Raw genomic sequence first — 23,085 nt, 5'->3', positions numbered from 1 at the left:
GAGGGGCAGAACTAACAACTGTGAGCTGCAAAGAACACGTGGGACAGATGTAGCAGATGTTACAAAAACAAATGGCTGCACACAACCTTGCAGAGGCCATACATCCAACTAATGGAAGATAGTTTAATTAACTTTAATTAACAGATTGCAGAATGGGTACAGTACAGTACAGCTCAATACACACAATTGTTAAGGGGATGCAGACCAGAGAAAGACTTTCGACTTGTTTACATCAGGGCCCCCATTTTCAATTCGTAATGAAATTGCTATTATGTGTCTGCATGAACACACAACTGTAACTGTACTCAAAAATAACAAAATAAGGGTTGTCTCAGTTCACAACTCTTGGACCAGATCAATGTTTTATCTGGCTAAATAAAGGTTAAATAAATAAATAAGAAACTGATGATTTGGTCCTGTTCATTTTGAATTTTCTATGGGGACTGCCCAGATCCCTCTCATGGACCTGGACCTCACTTTGAGAACCTCTAATCTAGTTCTTCAGTATTCATCTCTAATTACTCTAAAAATGAAGAGCCAACATTTACAAAGAAGTCATTGAAACCATCAGCAATTTCTTTCGGGCTGCAGAGAAGAGTTCCATCCTTCCTTATCATCTCAGCAGGTGCAATTGGTGGGGATTTATTCCGATTTAGCAAATGGTTGATGAGTTTCCAAGTAGACTTAATGGGTCTCATTCCCGAACGGATTTACGACCAAAAATGTCCTCTTTAAGACATATTAGGGCTGGTAGTGCGATTCCCCAAATTTTCCTGAGAGCAGATTTGAGCGTGGCTGAGAGCAGATTTAAGAGTGCTGAGGAGCACATATAGGAGAATCTGTCTGAATGACAAAGAAATCGCTTAACTATCCCTCCCTCGGCCGCAATTGGTGCGACGGTGTAGCGGTCATTCCTATATGGCTATGACTATGAGCCCAGATGCAACGAGTAATTGTCTACTCAAAATCAACTAAGTGTCATGATTACGTTATTACAACCTGGGACTTGGATGGGAGAGCAGGAAAGATCCAATGTCTTCAGTCAAAAATCCGCCAATCAATGCAAAGGTAAACATACGTCTTTAGAGATGTTTTATATAAGAATAAACACCAGTGAACTAGTGTATAAAATTCAACTCACGCTACAGGCAGTCTCTGCCTGCGTGCAACTGCTGGTCTCTGGTGGTAATTCAGGAATGGCTTCAAGTTCCTCTGGCGAAGAATCTCTGAAATATTGAATACGACAATAAAAATGTTATGCCAGTGAGAGAGGGAGACGGAGATAGAGGGAGAGACAGACATAGCACTGCTGTGTCATCAAATGACAAAGGCTTTGGCAATGTAGGTGTTGTGTGAAGTGGAGGGGGTCGAGGTGAGAGAGACAGAAAGACAGAGATGAAAACACAGATAAAGGTGTGAAGTTTGAAGTGGGGTGAGAGAGACAGACAATATTGAATTGAAAGATAATACTTACTGAGCTGAATCAATGGCAGTGTGGTAATAGGGGCTGGAGTTATACATTGGCATTCCTAGAGAAAGAGCAACATAATTAACAAAATAAGGAAAAAATAAGCACCATCAAAGTAGTTATCAATGAGCACCATATAACCTACAGTAGCAAGTGTACCTAGCTCCATATACCTAGCGCATGTCTGGTGGTAAAAACAAAACATGATTTGAGAATGTGTTAGTTAACTCACCTTGATAGCGGCGATGATTGCCAGCGAATTCTAAAAAGAAGACGATCAAAATATTCAAAAAACCTTGTATGCAATTTATCAAGACTGTGTATATTATATATATATATGTTTAGAGTAGCAGGAGCTAGAAGTTCAAATATGTCAGTCTTTCAAAGCCCCATTTTTTATATATAACAAAAGGCAGAATGAACATCACTGCCGCCCTGCTGGATTAAATTCTGAATTGCAGGTAGGCCTGAATAAGTATTTACTGTGCAAAATAACCAAAACCAGATAAATAATATCTGTTTTTTATGAAGCACAGATCATGTTAATTAAGTATTCTGAGTCTGAGCAGACAGAAAACCATCTTACCCTCAGCAAGGGATTACTTTGTGCTGAAGACCCACAATGCAACACAACAACTGCAAGCTAAAATGCCTCACATACAAAACGAAATAAAATATAGAGCCATGGCTGTGTCCCAAGTTTAACACAATTGAACTATAATAAAGTATTTGTTAACATTTAGTCAAACGATAACAGCCCGGTGATGGTATCTGAACGGAATCATACTATTCCCATAAGAACTCACTTACCAGTTAAGTATACCATCTAGCATGTTAGCTAATAATGCTAACAAGCTTCGTTCTGCACTGTAGCCTATACTAGTTGCCACCACGGTAATAATTCACAAAGTAGCATGTAGTCAAACGATGACAGCAAGATTATGGTATGTGAATGGCATAATACATTATATTGTCAATGACTTACCAAGGAGTTTGGCTCAGACTATTTGTCAAGCCAGTCAGTGAAGACACCATCCATCGCGCCAAAGTTACGTTTGAATACCTCAAGTCCCGTGAGATCTTCTAGGTCTCGCGAGTTGCTTAGGACTATACCCTCTCGAAGGGGAGGGGAGGGGGAGGAGGGGAGGGGGAATCTATACTAAATTGATTCAACGACAGTTTTTCAAATGTTGAAATGGTATCTGTAATTAAATATTGAATCAACATAGCTTTTTCAACCTCAACCAAAAATAACCAATCTGACTGTACATTGGAGGTGGTTGGGTGGGTGGGGGGGTTGGGTAGGAGGGGTGGGTGGGGGACACTGTACAACTGTACATAAATATTACAGTGACAGTCCAGTTGAGTTAATGGATGGAGGGGGGGGGGGGCGTTGACTTGCAACGGATGGACTATAGTGCAGCAATGCAAGTTCAATTCACAGTTATTACTACAGACCGGTGGCACTCACCTCTGTGGTCATGAAATGTTTCGAGAGGCTGGTCAAGGACCACATTTGTGCTTCCCTCCCCAGTGATATGGACCCTATGCAATTTGCATACAGGACAAACAGGTCCACTGACGACGCGGTCTCCCAGGTACTGCACAGCACCCTCTCTCACCTTGACCGTCAGAAGGGGGGCTATGTGAGACTGTTGTTCATACAGCTCAGCGTTCAACACCATAGTCCCCACCAGACTGGTGGACAAGCTGATCGAGCTGGGTCTGAGCTCCGCCCTGAGCGCCTGGGTACTGGACTTTCTGAGTGAAAGACCCCAGGCGGTCAGGGTGGGGGGTCAGACCTCCAACACCATCACCCTGAGCATCGGGTCCCCCCAGGGCTGTGTTCTGAGCCCCCTGCTGTACTCACTCTACACACACGATTGTGTGGCCAAGTTCAGCTCCAACTCCATAGTGAAGTTCGCAGACGACACGGTGGTGGTGGGGCTGATCTCGGACAACGACGAGAAGGCCTACCGGGAGGAGGTTGAGGTACTGGAACGCTGGTGCCAGGACAACAGCCTGCTCCTGAACATTGGTAAAACCAAGGAGCTGATCATGGATTATAGGAGAGGACAGCAGGAGACACACACACCACTGATGATTAACGGGGCTACCGTGGACAGGGTGAGCAGCTTTAAGTACCTGGGGGTCCACATCTCAGAGGATCTGACATGGTCAACACACATAGACACAGTAGTAAAGAAGGCGAAACAGCGCCTCTACCACCTGAGACAGTTAAGGAAGTTCAGAGTATCGGGGAAGATACTCCAGTCCTTCTACTCAGGAGCTGTAGAGAGCATCTTGACTGGAAACATCACTGCCTGGTATGGAAACAGCACGGCACAGGACAAGAAGGCCCTACAGAGAGTGGTGCGCTCAGCCGAGCGTACCACGGGTATTGCACTACCTCCCCTGCAGGTTCTATACAACAAGAGGTGCAAATCCAGAGCCTGCAGAATAATGAAAGACCCCCACCACCCCAATAACAGCCTGTTTCAGCTGCTGAGGTCAGGCAGACGCCTGCGAACCCCAGCTACTAGGACAGAGAGGCTTAGGCTCAGCTTCTTCCCCCATGCAGGCCATCAGAGTCTTGAACAATGAACATTGAGTACCACAGAACACTGAACTATCCACACATAAGCACACATGAGCACACACGATGTGCACGCTCACACACTAGCAGCCACTTTGACACTTTAACATGAGCGGGCACACACTCATGCCGCACACACCCACACTTATTGCCAAAAGGAAAGGCCACTTTAGTATTAGCAACAGTAACAGTGTATTGCACTACCAAAGCTACCTAGCATGTCCTATATACTCTGTAAATAACTATGTACAAATGCCGAGATGTCACACCATGTTGCCTGTTACCTGTTTATTGCACAATGTTTTTTGTATTGGATTCTATTATATGTTGTACCACTGTATTGCACATCGTTGCGGGCAAGACCACCCGCATTTCATTGTATGCCGTGACAAATAAAACTCTTGACTTGACTTGACTTGACTTATTGTTGTAATGGAGAAGTGCGGGAGTTTATGTCACGGGGGTTGGGGACGGGGTGTGCGAGGGTGTGTGTTTGTGTGTGTGTGTGTGTGTGTGTGTGTGTGTGTGTGTGTGTGTGTGTGTGTTCTGTATGTGAATGAGTTCCAAGGCCTCGGCAGAACGGCATGCTCAAATCAGCCATTTCCCCCTCTGATAAGCATCTTCCTATAAGAAGGGAGAGAGGAAAGAAAGAGACGTTCTGGCAGTGGCGTCTCTGCTACAGGCTCCCTTCTTCATTCCAAGGCCTCTCGTCCTTCACCATCCGTGACCCGTGGGTTTGAGAAACGTCTCATGTAAATTGACAAAGTGAGTCATTGTACCACCAAATTCAGGCTGGGTTGACACGAGGACAGAAAGTCTGACGTTTCAACCCGACGTGCATCACTGTGTGACAAGACTCGAGGTGTTTTTCGTGAGGCTTACTGGAACACTCCGAAAATATGTTTATTTGCCATCTTCCCCAGAGTCAAACTAGAAGATGGATATCAATTTCATCTCTGTGCGTCAGAGTTAATTTTTTTACAGAGCGCTAGCTGCTCCCTACTTCCAGTCCTTGTGCTAAACTATAGGCTAGTTGCTTGCTTCCAGCCCTTGTGCTAAGCTATATAGCTAGCTGCTTCCTACTGCTTCCAGCCCTTGTGCTAAGCTATAGGCTAGCTGGTCCCTATACTGCTTCCAGCCCTTGTGCTAAGCTATAGCTAGCTGCTCCCTACTGCTTCCAGCCCTTGTGCTAAGCTATAGGCTAGCTGGTCCCTATACTGCTTCCAGCCCTTGTGCTAAGCTATAGCTAGCTGCTCCCTACTGCTTCCAGCCCTTGTGCTAAGCTATAGGCTAGCTGGTCCCTATACTGCTTCCAGCCCTTGTGCTAAGCTATAGCTAGCTGCTCCATACTGCTTCCAGCCCTTGTGCTAAGCTATATAGCTAGCTGCTCCCTACTGCTTCCAGCCCTTGTGCTAAGCTATAGGCTAGCTGGTCCCTATACTGCTTCCAGCCCTTGTGCTAAGCTATAGCTAGCTGCTCCCTACTGCTTCCAGCCCTTGTGCTAAGCTATATACCTAGCTGCTCCCTACAGCTTCCAGCCCTTGTGCTAAGCTATATAGCTAGCTGCTCCCTACTGCTTCCAGCCCTTGTGCTAAGCTATAGGCTAGCTGGTCCCTATACTGCTTCCAGCCCTTGTGCTAAGCTATAGCTAGCTGCTCCCTACTGCTTCCAGCCCTTGTGCTAAGCTATATAGCTAGCTGCTCCCTACTGCTTCCAGCCCTTGTGCTAAGCTATAGGCTAGCTGGTCCCTATACTGCTTCCAGCCCTTGTGCTAAGCTATAGCTAGCTGCTCCCTACTGCTTCCAGCCCTTGTGCTAAGCTATATAGCTAGCTGCTCCCTACTGTTTCCAGCCCTTGTGCTAAGCTATATAGCTAGCTGCTCCCTACTGCTTCCAGCCCTTGTGCTAAGCTATAGGCTAGCTGGTCCCTATACTGCTTCCAGCCCTTGTGCTAAGCTATAGCTAGCTGCTCCCTACTGCTTCCAGCCCTTGTGCTAAGCTATATAGCTAGCTGCTCCCTACTGCTTCCAGCCCTTGTGCTAAGCTATAGGCTAGCTGGTCCCTATACTGCTTCCAGCCCTTGTGCTAAGCTATAGCTAGCTGCTCCCTACTGCTTCCAGCCCTTGTGCTAAGCTATAGGCTAGCTGGTCCCTATACTGCTTCCAGCCCTTGTGCTAAGCTATAGCTAGCTGCTCCCTACTGCTTCCAGCCCTTGTGCTAAGCTATAGCTAGCTGCTCCCTACTGCTTCCAGCCCTTGTGCTAAGCTATATAGCTAGCTGCTCCCTGACACATGCCTCCTCTATTTGAACGACCACATCAAACAAGAGGTGGACGCGGGCAAATACTGCGGCATGGTCATGCTGGACCTACAAAAGGCCTTCGATACTGTCAATCACTCCATTCTGATTGACAAGCTAAAAGCAATTGATTTTGATAGCTTATCAGTGAGCTGGATGCAATCCTACCTGGAGGGGAGAGAACAGATGGTAGAGGTAAACGGTACTCTATCCCCCCCCTCACAGTGAGCTGTGGTGTTCCACAAGGAAGCATACTAGGACCGCTACTCTTCCTAATTTATGCAAATGACATGTCGTCAGTCTGTGACTGCAACTTGTTCCTGTTTGCGGACGACTCAGCCATGCTGGTCTCTGACAAGTTGCAGGTTGAAAAAACCCTCAGCTCGGAACTATATAGGCAAAATATGCATATGGCTCGCTGATAACAAACTATCATTACACATGGGCAAAACAGAGTCCATTCTCTTCGGTTCAAATAACAAACTCAGCAAGACCGACGGCTTCTCAGTTGCAGTGCATGGGTGACAATATTGTCACAAGGAAAGACGAAATTACCTACCTGGGTTCCATCCTAGAGGCAAATCTTTCCTGTGACAAAATGGCATCCAATGTAATAAAAAAAGTCAACCAACGAACTAGATTCTTGTACCGGATCTCCTCTCAAGAAACAAGAATACCCTGAAGACTCTGGCAGGAGCCCTCATTCAATATACTACGACTATGCGTGCACCTCATGGTACCAAAGCACCTCATTACAAACATCACAAAACAAACTGGTCAGACTACTACTTGACCTTACCCCCAGAACCCACCTCACCCCTGCCCACTTTGACAACCTAGGATGGCTTAGAGTAGACGACAGAGTACAGCAACTTGCAATGGGCCTGGTCTACAAGATACACTATACGACTAAGGTACCCATGTACATGTCAAAATACTTCCCAAAGGTCAGTGAATACCACAACCACTACACCAGAGGAAGCTCAACAAATCATGTTAAACCCAGATTCGGCTCAAACAATGAACTAAACACGTTTCGCAATTATGCCACATCAATGTGGAACGCCCTACCCAAAGCTGTAAAGGAATGTGAATCACTACCCACTTTCAAAAACACCCTCAAAGAACACCTATACGGGATACTGCAATTCGAAACATGGCCCCTACAAATTTACATTTACATTTACATTTAGTCATTTAGCTGACGCTTTTATCCAAAGCGACTTACATGTTCTGTACGACAAGCCATCAGGAAGGGCACAAGCTGAGCAACAATGTTCATCAAAGTGTTGAGTGCTGGTTAGTTTATTAGGACAAGTGCATGACAGTACGGTTAGTTAGGGTTAGATTATTTTTTTTTAATTCAGATAATGGTTGAAGAAGTGCGTCTTTAGTCGACGGTGAAAGATTGGACGTGTTTCGGCTGTCCTAAATGGGGTGGGTATAGTTCATTCCACCATTGTGGGGCAAGGACTGAGAATAGGCGACTTCTCTTTGATGACCCTCCCGGAGCTTGGATAGGAGTAGGTCTGAGGCGGCCAGAAGATGCAGAGCGTAGGGGTCTTGAGGGTGTGTAGTTAGAAACCATTGACCGGAGGTAGGCGGGAGCGGTTCCCTTTGCCGCACGGTATGCTAGGTCGAGGGCCTTGAAGCGGATTCGTGCAGCAATGGGGAGCCAGTGCAGGTCCCTAAGAAGTGGGGTGACATGGGCCGACTTCGGTAGGTATGAGATCAGGCGGGCCGCTGCGTTCTGAATGAGTTGAAACATTTCCTAACTCAGTTGTCCCCCCCCCCCCCTGCCCAACCCCCCCCCCCCCCCACCTCCAATGTACAGCCCCCCCCCCCCCCCCACCTCCAATGTACAGCCCCCCCCCCCCCCCCCACCCCACCCAGCCCCACCCCACCTACCCAACCTCCTCCAATGTATACAGTTTCGACGTCAAATGTATATATACACTCTTTTTCTGGACACTTTTTGTATCACAAACAGTACTGTATTTGCAAATCTGGTATGTCATAAATGTATAGATGTAGCAGTACTGTCTATCTGTAAGTCGTGTATATGATGAATTGAAAATGGGGGAAGTCTTTCTCTGGTCTGCATCCCCTTAACAATTGTATGTATTGAGCTGTACTGCACTGTACCCATTCTGCAATCTGTTAATAAACTTTTAAATCAATCAATCAATCAATCAATCAATCAATCAATCAATCACATTATAATTACATTGTCATTTAGCTACCGGCAAAAGACACAGATACCTATATGCAAGCTGGCCTCGTTCTGCGCATGCATGCAGGAGGCTCTATATAAATCTTCATCACACAGAGATAAAACCTTTTTCCGCCCTGAAAAGCAGGAACAGCCTGCACAGCAGCAAGACCCAGTAAGACATTTATATTAAGTCATTGTTTTCAAATAGTCATTATATAATAGAAATCTGCGACTGTCGTCTTAAAATGTACATTTCCACGTATTTTACCGTAACAATATGCTAGCGTACATGTTTGTTCGTGCAAAGCAGCTAAAGCAATGAATGTGTTCATGCACACATGTAAGAATTAAGAATGGGAAATTCAGAAATAAAAAGTATACACTTGGTAGAATCAATATGAACAAAACGCTGCATTATATTCGAAAATCATTTAAGGTGTATTTGTGCACACGTGTCCCGCATGTCTTTGGAAAGACCAGATTACTTATTTGCCATGAAAGAGTTCTCTGCAGCAGTATATGACAGCAGTCATAGAGTGTATATTTTCAGCAATACGTTTGTTTATGTTAAGGTTAAACTTATAACCAAGTGTTAGGAGATTTTATCTTTTTTTAAATGTGATAATATTTCCACAGAGGTTGTTACAGCAGGATCTCACTGCCACCTATAGTATAGCCTATGTACATGTATGTACCACGTGGATGGTTTGCAGGTTATTGTTACAAGACCGCCGCCATCTTATGAGTGAAAACAAACGAATTTCTACCATCAAATGTATGCGTTGAGCTCTGTTTTTATTACATGTTTTATCACATTCTTGTTCGTTTCATAACATTTTCATACGATTTGTTTTGAAAATATTGAGGCCAACATGGCATTTCACTATTTCGAAAGCCTTTCTAGGCGAGATATGCGTCAAATAAGCTTGCCCTGATTGACTTGTCCAAATTGGTTCAGTTATCTGCAATATTGGCTGAGATATATTAAACAGATTTGTTTGCGGTTTTTTGATAATCATGTCCTTAATTTGCATATAAATGATACATGGGACACTCTGACAACTTGTTAACATAAGCCTATAATTTTTTTCAAATCTAGAAACACTGGTTAGAAGTATATTTCCGGGGGGTGCATGATACCCCCCTCTATCCTAAAGATGATTAAAGCCCAACCTCCAGGTTAAACCCTACTGATCAATTATGGGTAGTTTACATCATTGGTATATAATTTCATTATTTATTTTTTTCCATTTGACACCGGAAATGCCACTCTGAAAGAGTTAAAAAGGTCCACGCACGAATAACATGCACGTGCGAATCAAAAAAGCGTATCAAACGCCGACGTCACTACAGCCAGGTGCATATTAATGAGCCGAATCTAAAAGCTAGCACGGCCGTGACGTCACTTCAGGAAATGCCTTGCCCGTCCGGGTCATAGTACTAGTTCAATGGTGGCCCACTAGGTGCATCACAGTTAGCCTATATAGCTCCGCCGTCCCTGCTGCCTACAGTCAGGACCACTACACTGACGTTAGCCTATGGTTCTCTCCTCTTTGTGTGCCCCCGTCCTCGCGGGTGTCCTGCGGAGGAGCTTGTGGATGCGACAACAGCGGCGGCCGTTGTTAGCTCATAGCTATCGTGAACCACTAGCCTTTACGGGCTCGAGCACCCTACAGCATAGACATCTATATTCTATTATAGATATCTATGCCCTACAGGCTGCCACCATTGTCGCCGCTGTCGCGTCCATGGCCCCCCGGCAGGGTACCCGTGGGGACGGGGTGTACAGAGAGGAGAGAACCATTTTGGGTCGGCCGTTCATGCCGGCCAGCGAGCCGGATGTCGGGATATTTTGTTAGCACAATAGCTACCAAGCTAAGCTATGTTAGCTACTAACGTTATAAACACAATATGTGTACAACGACACAATGATTTACATTATTACAAATATGGTAACGTGGTTGTGGCTTTAGAGATGGGTGGTGGCTTTAGAGATGGGTGGCTATAATCACGGAGCAATAGTGTTAGGTGAAACAGATACATTTTCATTCGGCTAGTAGTAGCAAGCATATATCAGTGCCTGCCACTAGCTGTGTGTGACTCTCAGCGCCCCCTGGTGAGCCCCCTGGTGCCCTGCACCTGTTGTGACGATCATTTCGATTACACACGCACGTTATGAACCATTGATTAAAATATGCACGTGCGTGGTGATTGTGTTGGGCAGACAAAATGTTTGATAAAAACGCTAAAACTGGGTCAATTTCAATACTTTTTTTCCCCATTCTTCATGAAAGTCACTGTTGGCCTAGTCCACATTGTTTATTGAACAAAAATACAACAGAAGGTTTTGTAGATACAGTACTGAATTCTGCCATCCGGACACATGCAATTTGAAATATGATTATAGAATATAAAATATCAGGCCTAAAATGGTTATGCGGTTAAAATGCGATTAATTAGATTAATTCTTTTAATTGCCTGACGGCACTAGAAATAACCTTTTTTGAAGTTTATTTGTGCTTCACTTACACTTATTTTGTCTCAACAGTTTGGATTGCAGTTCCGCTTCATCAGTTGCAACATTTAGCCTATCTGCAGATTTAGGACAGGTTAGTCCACATGTATACACAAGTTTGCTAAACACCAATACCTTACTTGATGTCATATCCATACACATGCACACACACAGAACTTCCTGGAATTGTTAGATGGAACATGAGATTTGAGGGAATACTTAACTTCTGAAAAATGCCTGGTCATACATGTAAATGTAAGTCCTGTGGCCTGTCATTCAAATCGCTTAAACGTTATGTTGACAATCAGTTACTTCATAGACATGAAGCAAACAAGCAATTCCCTTGTGGTGTGGCTGACTGCAAACATCAGTTTCTGAAGTATACTGCTTTGAAAACACATATGTACCGTGACCACAGGACCATCTCTGCTTCACAAAGAAATTATATAGGATGTTCATTCAAATGCGAGGCCGCAAGTTGTCAGGAGCAATATACTAATCTCAGGGATGTCATTGCACATCTGAAATTGCATATATTGAAAAAAGAGACAGTAAAATGTCCATTTGCAAATTGTGACAAAACCTATAAAGTAAAATCATCATTCACTAGCCATATCGCACGGTTGCATATGAATCAAACAGAGTTGTTTGTAACCCCTGGCCCTACACAATCGCAGTCTACTCAGGATTCCGCTGAGGTGCAAAGGGATTTAGATGAAAGTCATGTAGCAAGTTCATCTGACGACATGCCAGATGACACTGAAATGAGAGCCCTGTATCAAAAAAATCTATGCCTTTTTTACATGCGTCTGCAGGCTAAATGCCTCATTCCATCATCAACAATACAGATTATTGTTGAAGAAATTGACAGTTTGAATGATACGTGTCATCGGTACACTAAGAAGGAATTCAAAAAGTTAATGGGAGCTAAAACAAACTTGTCTGAGACTGATATTGACAGTGTTTTGAGTATTTTGGGAGAAGCAGATTTGCATTCGCTGTGCAGCTCTCACCTTTCCACTGGGCACAGAAGAAAGATGTTCTTCCAAAAGAACTTTTCATATGCCCCCCACTGGTCGGTTGTAGGGAGGATCGAAGCCTTGCATCACATGTCCCCTCTGATACATGTGGACGCAGCCTGTCGCATCTTTTCACCTGCTAGCTTTGAGCTAAATCTGGGCTCAAGCTGTGTTTATCTTTCTTTGTAGTCATGGGTGACCTGGCCAGTTACGTAACTGCAGTGCTTCCAGGCTCTGGACTACAACCTTTACTACTGGATTTACTTGACGGCCTCGGAGTGACTAGTGTGGACGATCTACAGTTTTTGCAACCGCATGAACTTGAAGGTGTACTGAAGCCGGTGGAATTTAGAAAGTTACTTGCTCATGTCAAGCGTAAGTGAAACATTGACTGTCACTCTATTTGAGCATGTCTTCATTTTTATATAGTAGAGTGTATGTCAAACTGACTTTTGTTTAACAAAATGGGATTAATAAAGTATCTATCTTTAGGTTACAACCGCAGAGAATCGGAAGAAGATTCCAGTAGCCCGTCTACAGCCTTTCCTGCCAGTTCAGGCATTTTTTCTTCTGGCGGCAGCAGTAAGTAAAACCATTGTGCACACTTTCCTTTCAAATGACAATACTTGAGAGGTCTGTTGCGACCAGAAAGGAGATTGCACTGTGCTCATTACATAATTAGCTGCTGCCTTAATGAGGTACACATGGAATGAGTTCAAGTATTAGGGTTCTAATGGGTTCTCCTATTAAGGGGGGGGGGGTAGGCTCCCAGATATACACAGTACATTTCACAGAGTAAATTTTACTCAAACTGAGTACATTTTACTCAAACTGGTTTGGGTAAAATCTTACTCAGTTTGAGTCAAATGTACTCAGTTTGAGTAGAATTTACTCTGTGAAATGTACTGTGTACTTTTTTTTTGTTATAACCTCTGCATTTGTCATGTCTCGATGGTAATCAATAAATTATGATGTCAAATCGGGGCGGCTAGGTGGTGTAGTGGACAAGTCACTCGCCACCAGTGTGGAGACGCTAGGATTCGCGTGTTCGAATCCAGCTCTCCACATTGTTTTTCAGTTTCGCTGGTCGTCCGCAGTAATACACATTGGCCGTATTACGGGGAGGGAAAACTGAAGGGTGGGGATCGAACGTTGTGAACAAGCGACTCCTACAAGTCGGTTGGTGCGCCTGCGCAGTAGAATCAGGAAGTGTCGGGGGCAGCGTGAGCCTCCCACGCGTTACTCCTCGACACTGAGAGATCGAGCTGCGCAGGTGAAAAGATGCGACTGCTGTTACCTCAAGTACCGGAGGGGACTTGTGCTATGTATGACTTAGTCCACATTGCAGCCGGCTTGTGGGAGGCAAGAAACAGCGTTCGTGACAGGGGAGGGTGGAATTGGATGATACGAAATTGGGATGGGAGAAAAAAAATACAGAAAAATGGGAGAAAAAGTGGATCAAAAAAAAAAAAATTATGATGTCAAATCAAAATCCATAATGGATAAGGGGTCAGGGGAAGATTTACCTCCACCCAATCAAAACTCAAACCAGCAGGTTTAATTGGACGGCCTAGTTGTGCGTCAGAAGCCGAACCAGAATGCACCTATCATCATAATCTATTGATTACCATCGAGACATTATGACAAATGCAGAGATTATAATAAAAAGTACATAGAAATCTGGGAGCCTACCCCCCTTAAATACACTGATTTAAGCTTCAAATTTGAGTTTCATATTGTGGGCTCAATTTGTTGCCGTCTTCACTGTTAACATCCAACCATGGTCGCACTGAGTAGTGTACTTGCAGAGGTGGTGGTCCAAACAATATGATAATACTCCTCTGTGCCTGTTTTGAAAATAACGTTATCATTCACTACCATTTTGGACCCCTCTACAGACTTTCCCAACAACACTCCAGACAGAGATGCGGATGCGCTGTTTGACTCCTGCCTAAGCTCGCCTACAAGCTCCTTGTCACCTCCGTTCACGCCAGGACTATGCCTCATCACAAATAAACGTGCGTACATTTACCATGTATACTGTTGGGGATGTTGAATTCAATTGGTAAATGGTCGGCCCAAAACTGTTCTTACTGACTATGTAAATGTGTTTAAAAAAAAAAGAAACACCTGTCATACAGAATGGCACTATTCTAAAATGGTTCAATATATGTTAAAAAACAACACATGAATTGAAAGCAGACATTCTGAACTTTTACCTCATAGTTCATTGTTTCATTTAAAATACAAATGATATTGTCTCAGAGGCAAAACAACCAATCTCTCATATCTGTGCTAATTATGGCTTACTGTATTCCAGGTCTGCCGATGTCCTCATTGTCCTCCACCAATGAGTGCTCCATCAGCCGTGAGAAGGGAACAGCAGCACTGGACAATAACTGGCACTTCAGTTTCAAGATACAGTGGAACATCATGCCGTCGCATATACTAAAAACATTGGAGAATAAAGAGCAGCCAACGGCGAGGGATAGAAGAGAAATAGTCAGGTTGATTTCCGCAGAAATCCTGGTTGTCTGCAAACATCCTCAAAAGAAACATTTGAATGAAATTGCCCGCAAGATGGTACTGGATTATCCTAAGTCCTTCAAGGATGTCATAGGTAGTGGCCTGTATTGTAGTTGTTTTTACGATTCTCTAGCAAAACAACTACAATGCAGAGTGGACAACCACAAAAGGATAGGTCCACCAACGATGACTCAGCCCAGCAGTGTTGACAAGGGAAAGACACGAAGGAAAATGTCTTATGGATGTGTGAACCCAGAACCTCAACTGCGTGCTGCAAATGACGAATCACAGAGGAAGATGAAAGAGGACCTACATAAAATGTTTGAGGAAAATGAGAAAGATGAGAAGAAAATAGAAGCATTGATGACTAACACGTTTGCCTCCCAGAGAAGAGATGTCCTAGATGAGAAAGACACACGGACTTTGAAAAAAGAATGGTCCTATCTTTTCAACACAACTGGCTTGAAGGCTCATTTCAATGAACTGACTGGGGTCCAGATAAATGAAGAATTCCAAGAGGCCATGAATGTAAAATACAAAAGAGTCCTGGGATTTTTCAAGTGTCTGCGCCCAGAAAGAGATAGTGTTGCAGGAAAACTCCAACCTCAAATCCAGGCTGCGGGTTGTGATGACTCCGTTGGGACTGTGTTACTGCTTTTAGCTCACTTCAAAGAAGACCAAAACAAGATGCTCATAAATGTTGACGATACCTGTCTTGCAGCAGATGTGAACTCTCAGGATCTTCCCACAACCCCATGCATATTGCTGTGTGGTAAGTTAAGTAAAGGATAATGTATAGCTATACTCTGTCATTGTCGCAAAATAATTGACCGACACTGTGTTCTGGAACACCGAGGCACAGCCGAGGTGTTCTAAACCCAGTGAAGGTCAATTATTTTGCGACATTGACAGAGTATAGCTATACATTATCCCGCTTATTACATGGCTAACTTACTAACAATATACCTAATTCATTTTACACCATCGACAAGATGAGATCAAATGCAGACTCAGTTGTTCTGTGGCTCCTCTGTCATCGCCGGCACCCGGCAGGTGTGTGGACTTGATTGCACTGATGTAGTGCAGTTGTGCATAATGGTAATGCTTAGCTTTCGTGACTGCGATCAAAATGCTTGATTGTGATTGGTCAATAGCGCTCTGTTGCCCCTGACAGCGGTCATTATTGCGCGTTGCCCATGACAGCGGTGAATTATCGAGAAATAAATGTTTTTTTTATCTACTTTTTCTCCCCATTTTTCTATTTTCCTCCCGTCCCCAATTTCGTATTGTCCAATTACCCTACCCTTCCCCCTACCCTCCCCTGTCTCGAACGCTGTTAGGCCATGCCTCCCACAAGCCGGCTGCAATGTGGACGAAGCCTTGCATCACGTGTCCCCTCCGGTACTCAAGGAGGCAGCCGTCGCATCTTTTCACCTGCACAGCGTGATCTCTCAGCGGCGAGGGTCTGCGTGGGAGAGACACGCCACCCTCGTTGCTTCCTGATTCTACTGCGCAGGCGCACCAACCGACCTGTAGGAGTCGCTGTCCACAACGTCCAATCCCCACCCACCAGCTTCCCACCCCCTAATACTGCCAATTGTATTAGTATGAACAACCAGCCAAGCTGGTAGCAACGCCGAGAGCTGGGCTCGAACCCAGCATCTCCTGCGTTGGTGGCGAACGCCTTGCCCACTGCGCCACCTAGCCGCCCGCATTTTGGCTAATGTTAAAACTTGTCAGCTCAGTTTTGTCTATTTTTCTGTGTGTGTGTGTGTGCGCGTGTGTCTGTCATACCTTCACAGGACAAAGCCCACTGACTGCATCTGTCTTCATGGTAGCAGTGGACCAGGTGGTGGTCAATGATGGAGTCTCAACGTTCACTGAAGTTGTCAATGCCATGTTCATGATCTATTATGCCCTCAACATCGACTATCCTGTAGAGCAGGGTGCAACAATGGAGTTTCTTCAAAGGTAATTGTATATTTTTTTCATCTTTTTATTCATTTACCAGCATAATGAACTTTTAATCATAAAGTCCTTGTAGCAGTTTGAGAGTGAATCAATGCAGTGCAGAAGGCAGGGCATGAGTGACAGAGCCCATTCTTTCAAACATTCATTGAGAGCAGCACACACATAGGCTATAGCAGTATCACGGTATGCAGCCAAGGCCCACCAATGTGAGAATGAACGGAATTGTGTAAATGTACACCATTTGATAACGATGTCAATCCTTTTATGTACCACTCCTCTACAGATGCATGTTCAAGATAAATCCGGACAAGGGCTCAAAAGTCCACAAACAAGGCAATAAGAAGTGTCTCGCAGTCAATCCCAAGGTCCTGTCACTCATATCGAAGATATCAGAGCATGACTGGCTGTAATGACTGGTGAGTTTGCTGTTAATTCATTTGATTACTTGTGATTTATTTCATGTCCCTTTTTTCAAAACTATTTGGCAGGTGATCGGATCAACCTCTATTCAGGTAAATCTAATTCTTTCCACCACAAGGTCGGGAGTAAAGCGAATACAGTTTCCACAGGAAAAAAAACCTTCAGTGCTGTTCTTTGCTCTTCCAATTAAGAAACTCATTTCATTTCAGATATAACTAATGTTAATAGCAGCATCTACGCTAACCTCTGCCATTGGTGTTTTGAAATGAACAGTTGCTTCTCACTGTTGTCACACCTAAACCACCTCTTCTCGTAGATTACAAACTTCTCTCTATGGAGATTTGCCAGAATGATGTGGGCAGTGAAACGTGAGCTCACAAGATCAGAATGGTCTCATGTCCAAATTCTGAAGATTTGGACATCAATCTGATGCAATTTCTTCTTTATTTCTCCATGAGGTTGATTGAAATAGTATTTCTGTTTGTGTGTATTACAGAGAATCCAGAGCCATCAGGACTAAAATGAAGCGAAACAAGATACAGCAGCACTGGAAGAAAGAGGATGAATAACATTCTTGTTTTCAGTTCAGTTAATTTTTATATTGGACACATGACAATGGTCATAAATCGCAAGTTTTACCAGCTGCTGTTGCAGCATTGTCCGAAAAGGGCTAGGGAGAAGCACTATATAGCTTGCCGGGCCTACGCCTGAAGACTACCTTTTTTTATACACATATATACCTGCACATATTCATACATGATACATATTCATACATGATGTTTATAGCATTGTTCTGTATATACTGTATACATACACATATACACACACGCATATATATTTATCCCATAAATACTGTATCATATTATAAATAATAAGCTGTACACCAACTGGGGTGCTCTTTGCCATGGATATGTATGTGTGTGTATGTATATATATATATATATATATATATATATATATATATATATATATATATATATATATATATATATATCCATACACACATGGCAAAGAGCACCCCATAGTTGGTATACACAGCTTATTTACAATATGATTAATAAATTAGTGTTGGCATGTATATAAAGTGATATACAGTACATATACACATTATAGTATATTATGGTTGAGCACTTTGGTTCCGCACGGACGTTTACACTGTTATAGAATAAACCGCTGCCAGCAGGCAGCAGCCCAGCACTGACCATCACCAACCGTAACTTAGGGGTTAGAGTTAGAGGTGGTCTAGGTCTGGTTAGGGGTTAGAGTCAGAGGTGGTCTAGGTCTGGTTAATAGAGGCCATAACCAGACCTAGACCACCTCTAACTCTAACCCCTAACCAGACCTAGACCACCTCTAACTCTAACCACTAACCAGACCTCTTCCATGTGGCACTTTAACAGTACACTGACCTCAGAATGTATATTTTTATGCAAGCAGATTGCAATCAGTGTGTACTACTAGTACTACTGTATTTAGTTTACAGTATCATGTTGTTATAGAATAAACCGCTGCCAGCAGCAGCCCAGCACTGACCAATGACCATCACCAAACTTAACTTAGGTGTTAGAGTCAGAGCCTAGGTGGTCTAGGTCTGGTTAGGGGTTAGAGTCAGAGGTGGTCTAGGTCTGGTTAATAGAGGCCATAACCAGACCTAGACCACCTCTAACTCTAACCCCTAACCAGACCTAGACCACCTCTAACTCTAACCACTAATCAGACCTCTTCCATGTGGCACTTTAACAGTACACTGACCTCAGAATGTATATTTTTATGCAAGCCAATTTCAATCAGTGTGTACTACTAGTACTACTGTATTTAGTTTACAGTATCATGTTGTTATAGAATAAACCGCTGCCAGCAGCAGCCCAGCACTGACCAATGACCATCACCAAACTTAACTTAGGTGTTAGAGTCAGAGCCTAGGTGGTCTAGGTCTGGTTAGGGGTTAGAGTCAGAGGTGGTCTAGGTCTGGTTAATAGAGGCCATAACCAGACCTAGACCACCTCTAACTCTAACCCCTAACCAGACCTAGACCACCTCTAACTCTAACCACTAACCAGACCTCTTCCATGTGGCACTTTAACAGTACACTGACCTCAGAATGTATGTTTTTATGCAAGCAGATTGCAATCAGTGTGTACTACTAGTACTACTGTATTTAGTTTACAGTATCATGTTGTTATAGAATAAACCGCTGCCAGCAGCAGCCCAGCACTGACCAATGACCATCACCAAACTTAACTTAGGTGTTAGAGTCAGAGCCTAGGTGGTCTAGGTCTGGTTAGGGGTTAGAGTCAGAGGTGGTCTAGGTCTGGTTAATAGAGGCCATAACCAGACCTAGACCACCTCTAACTCTAACCCCTAACCAGACCTAGACCACCTCTAACTCTAACCACTAACCAGACCTCTTCCATGTGGCACTTTAACAGTACACTGACCTCAGAATGTATGTTTTTATGCAAGCAGATTACAATCAGTGTGTACTACTGTGTTTAGTTTACAGTATCATGTTGTTATAGAATAAACCGCTGCCAGCAGCAGCCCAGCACTGACCAATGACCATCACCAAACTTAACTTAGGGGTTAGAGTAAGAGCCTAGGTGGTCTAGGTCTGGTTAGGGGTTAGAGTCAGAGAGGTGGTCTTGGTCTGGTTAGGGGTTAGAGTCAGAGGTGGTCTAGGTCTGGTTAATAGAGGCCATAACCAGACCTCTAGACCATCTCTAACTCTAACCCCTAACCAAACCTAGACCACCTCTAAATCTAACCCCTAACCAGACCTTCCATCACCATGTGGCACTTTACACAACAACCTCAAAATGTGATTTATCATTTTATGTTTATGCAAGCAGATTGCAATCAGATTGCTACTGTGTGTACTATACACTATTGTACTGTACTATTATCTACTCAAGTTCAACTACTACTGTGTTTGTTTGTTTACAAAACACAGTATCCTGTTAGTGTTGTTGACACTGTTACACTGGCTGCTGTTACTGTTATTTAATATTTTCAAATAAATCGCTGCCAGGTGAGCAAGGCCAGACATAATGTGACTGTCTTATTAAGTTATTTCTCCATTCACAGATCGACAGTGAGTGCTGCACCCTTCCTGTGTATTACTTGTGCCGCCGACTCAGATTCCCCTAGGTTAAAAAATAAATACGCAATTTAAATCAGAATATGTTCCATGTTGACTATTTCTGACTTCTGCCAAGTTTTTTTCCATTGACTAAAAATAGACAAAAATGTCATCCGTTTACTAAAATGCTCAGACATTTTAGTTGACTAAAACTGACTAAACTAAAAAAATTTATGAAAATGACTAAATATGATAAACGAAAAAGGAGCACTTGACACATTACTAAGACTAAAACTAAAATGAAAATAGCTGCCAAAATTAACACTGGTTTACTGGTGACATTCCATATAAATGTTGTGATTTCCATATAAAATGTTGTGCTAATAAATACCGCTCTCCTTCGAGACACCACCGCCGACTCATCTCTCAGCACTATACAATATTATGCTAGATATAGTCGTTTCCTTTTCACCATTGGCAGATTATCATCCACATTGGAGAATAGAGCTTTTAAATGCTTTCTTTTGACACATTAACTGTACTGACTTTTACAAGGTATATCAACTGTATATATCAACTGTATGTACTCCAAATATACTGAGAAGAGTGCTTGCTTGTGGGTTGTTGAACTGGAGTGCAGCTGAGACCATGCAAAATGAATACTTAACCCATTTAGACATAAAACGCCTGCTAAAAACTCCTATTAAAACCTATGCAATTATGGTTTTTTGGAAAGATTTTCAGAATTGTCAGTTAATAAAACCTTTTATATCAGCCTCTGGAGCAGATTGAAACATGAAATGAAAACCGATAGATTAGAACTTGGGCTTTTATTTGAACATCATTCATTTTCCCTAATGTGCATTGACATTTAAAAAAGAAAAATGTCTTGTCCAGATACTTTTAAAGGGATTTCAAATAATAGGTAATTTGAATGTAATTTTGAATTTGTATAAGTTGGGCTGTAAAAATACAGAGAATATATAGCAAATATCTGTAAAAAAAAATTCACTGCTGAACTTTGTGTTCTGTCACTTAATTGAAGGAGTTTGATTGTAATCATTTTGGAAAAACCTGTAGAATAACAGTGTTTCACTGCTGAACTTAAGTTATGTCACTTAATTGAAGGTGTTTCATCGTAAATGTAGGAAAAACCTGTGAAATAACAGTGTTTCACTGCTGAACTTTAAGTTATGTCACTTAATTGAAGGTGTTTCATCATAAATGTAGGAAAAACCTGCCAAATAACAGCGTTTCACTGCTGAACGAAGTTCTGTCACTTAATTGAAGGAGTTTGATTGTAATAATTATGGGGAAACCTGTAAAATAACAGTGTTTCACTGCTGAACTTAAGTTATGTCACTTAATTGAAGGTGTTTCATCGTAAATGTATGAAAAACCTGTGAAATAACAGTGTTTCACTGCTGAACTTTAAGTTCTGTCACTTAATTGAAGGAGTTTGATCGTAATAATTTAGGAAAATACTGTCAAATGACAGTATTTCACTGCTGAACTTTAAGTTCTGTCACTTAATTGAAGGTGTTTCATCTTAAATGTAGGAAAAACCTGTGAAATAACAGTGTTTCACTGCTGAACTTTGAGTTCTGTCACTTAATTGAAGGGGTTTGATTGTAATAATAATGGGGAAACCTGTGAAGAAAGTGTTTCACTGCTGAACTTTAAGTTCTGTCACTTTATTGACAGAGTTTGATTGTAATAATTATGGGAAACCTTGTAAGATAACAGTGTTTCACTGCTGAACTTTTAGTTATGTCACTTAATTGAAGGTGTTTCATCATAAATGTAGGAAAAACCTGTGAAATAACAGTGTTTCACTGCTGAACTTTAAGTTCTGTCACTTTATTGAAGGAGTTTGATCGTATTTTTTTTAAATACTGAAAGTTGCCTTATTTTCACATTCAGTAAAATGATGAGTATCTTATGTGTTTTTACATACAATTTAATGTAATTTAACATTCAACACAATTAAGCAAATACATGTATTTAAAAAGAATTACCTGTAGAATAACTGAAGGTTTTTACTGTTTTTTAATTCTATTATTCTCTTTTTTAACATTATTTAACATTACATTTAAAGTTTAACAGCAAAAAAACAGAAAGTTGCCTTATTTTCACATACAGTAAAATTATGTATATTCTAGGTGTTTTACATGTAATTTAACATTCAAGACAATTAAGCAATGGAATAATCCTGTAAAAAAAAAGATAATTTCTTATTAAATCAATTTACAGATTACAACCTTTATTTAATGGTTAATATTTGTATTAAAGGTTATTTACTGTATTTTTATGGAATTTCCTGTATTTTTATGGCATTTACACTTAAAGTAGAAAAACAAAAGTAATCTGTAAAATAATACATTGAAAGTCCCGTAAAAATACATTTTTTTTAAGAGTGTAGGCCCACAGTTGATGCAGTTGCTCACATCCTCCACACTGCAATATACTGAAGAATAATGATTATTTGTGTCATTTCAGGCTCCGAGCATCAACATAACCAGAGATGTTGCCATTCGGGGCTTGGTGATGTACCTTGGGGAATCTACAGATCAGCTCTTAAAGGAGTATGATGTAAGTTGAAGCACATGTTAAAAGAGAGAAAAGAAAACCAGAAAAATAATCAGAATGAACATACTCCAGACTACTGTATCCGTTTCAAATGCTGCCCATCCCAATTGATAACCCCACTTTTAACTTACTAAATCGATTACTCTCACGTTTAATATGGCAGGGGAAATTACCTAGAGTGCGTTTCAAAACATTACAGCTGGCCAAAACTGCTGGCGGTTTGGCCCTCCCTAACCTCAAATATTATTTTTGGTCTGCTCAACTTAGATCCTTGCACACCTGGATTACAGATGATTTGTCATCAAGATGGTTAAAAATGGAAAACGACTTATCTACACAGAAACAACTTACTACCGTATTATTCTCTGGACATAAGATAAGGGAGGACTC

At 42.3% G+C, this 23,085-nt stretch overlaps 1 long non-coding RNA gene across 1 annotated transcript; it reads right to left on the bottom strand.

The window, feature by feature from the left end:
- Window positions 1-1,159: 1,159 nt before the first annotated feature.
- On the bottom strand, window positions 1,160-2,512 carry LOC311239151. Its single transcript, XR_014620421.1, has 4 exons — window positions 2,454-2,512; window positions 1,701-1,730; window positions 1,475-1,529; window positions 1,160-1,226 (listed from the first exon to the last, which is right to left on the bottom strand). It is a non-coding gene; the product is annotated as an uncharacterized lncRNA (long non-coding RNA).
- Window positions 2,513-23,085: the final 20,573 nt, after the last annotated feature.

This window comes from Notolepis coatsorum (genome assembly GCF_963971535.1).
Source record: "Notolepis coatsorum genome assembly, chromosome: 13".
Taxonomy (NCBI): Eukaryota; Metazoa; Chordata; class Actinopteri; order Aulopiformes; family Paralepididae; genus Notolepis; species Notolepis coatsorum.
The sequence above is the reverse complement of the archived record's forward strand: the minus strand, read 5'-3'. Positions and strand labels throughout refer to the sequence as shown.